Source organism: Mastomys coucha, unplaced genomic scaffold (assembly GCF_008632895.1).
Source record: "Mastomys coucha isolate ucsf_1 unplaced genomic scaffold, UCSF_Mcou_1 pScaffold8, whole genome shotgun sequence".
NCBI classification, from domain to species: domain Eukaryota; kingdom Metazoa; phylum Chordata; class Mammalia; order Rodentia; family Muridae; genus Mastomys; species Mastomys coucha.
Window position 1 is genome coordinate 35,929,221 of NW_022196914.1, and position 950 is coordinate 35,930,170.

The 950-nt window shown below is 40.0% G+C and overlaps 1 pseudogene; it reads right to left on the reverse strand.

Moving 5' to 3' along the window:
• LOC116083892 overlaps positions 1-620 on the reverse strand; it is a 148,845-nt pseudogene extending 148,225 nt beyond the window's left edge.
• Between the last annotated feature and the right edge of the window lie 330 nt (positions 621-950).

The window sequence follows — 950 nt, forward strand, 5'->3', positions numbered from 1 at the left end:
GGAGACTCTCAGAGACTGAGCTACCAACCAAAGGTCATACATAGGATGGACTGAGGCCCCCACCATACGTGTAGTACATGTGCTATTCAGTCTTCACAAGGATCTCACAACAATTGGAGTGGGGTATTCCCCTTAAGCTGCTGCCTATCAAACTGTTCCCCTAACATGGCTTCCTTGTCTAACCTCATTAGGAGTAGATGTACCTAAACTGCAGATAGTTGGCATGCTAAGGTTGAGGGATATTCAAGTGGTTCCCATCCTCCCTGGGGAGATAAAAAGGAGTCAGGGATGAGGGACTGTGCAAAGTAGAATGGGAAGGGGGTAATGATTGGATTGTATATTGAATAAATAAATACATAGGAAAACTGAAGAAATACATATAAATTAGAGTCAAAATATACAAATTAGCCCATAGTTTTTAAATTTTGCCCTACTCAATACCTCAGGGCAAAAGCTGAGTAAGAAAGATTTTGGCCAAAATATCACACAAATGACCTCTAGCTAAATTTCTCACAAAGTCTATTTTCCACTGACATCCTATGACCTCAACTTCCTCTGGCTGCATTACTGTCAACACTCCAATCTTCTAGGTCCTGTGAGAACAACTGATTAAGCTCCATGTCTATGACTTTTGCCATCTAATTGTCTGATATTTTCCACATTCCTTCAAAAAAGAACATAGTTTCTGTCCAACAACAAAATCTCATTTTGATACCATTTCTTTTGGTTGTTATCTTTCTACCTTGCTACTCTGCTGTTGTGATTGAATCCTCTGAGTAAAAGCATCTCAGGTAATAAATGGTTGTTGTACATGGTTCTGTCAGATCACAGTTCATCATTCTGGGAGCTTAGAATAGAAACTAAAGGCAGAAAATGAAAGGAAAAATGAAGGACAAACACTGTTTCCTGGCTTGCTCACTTGCCAGGTCACTGTCTCATACTCACCTAGC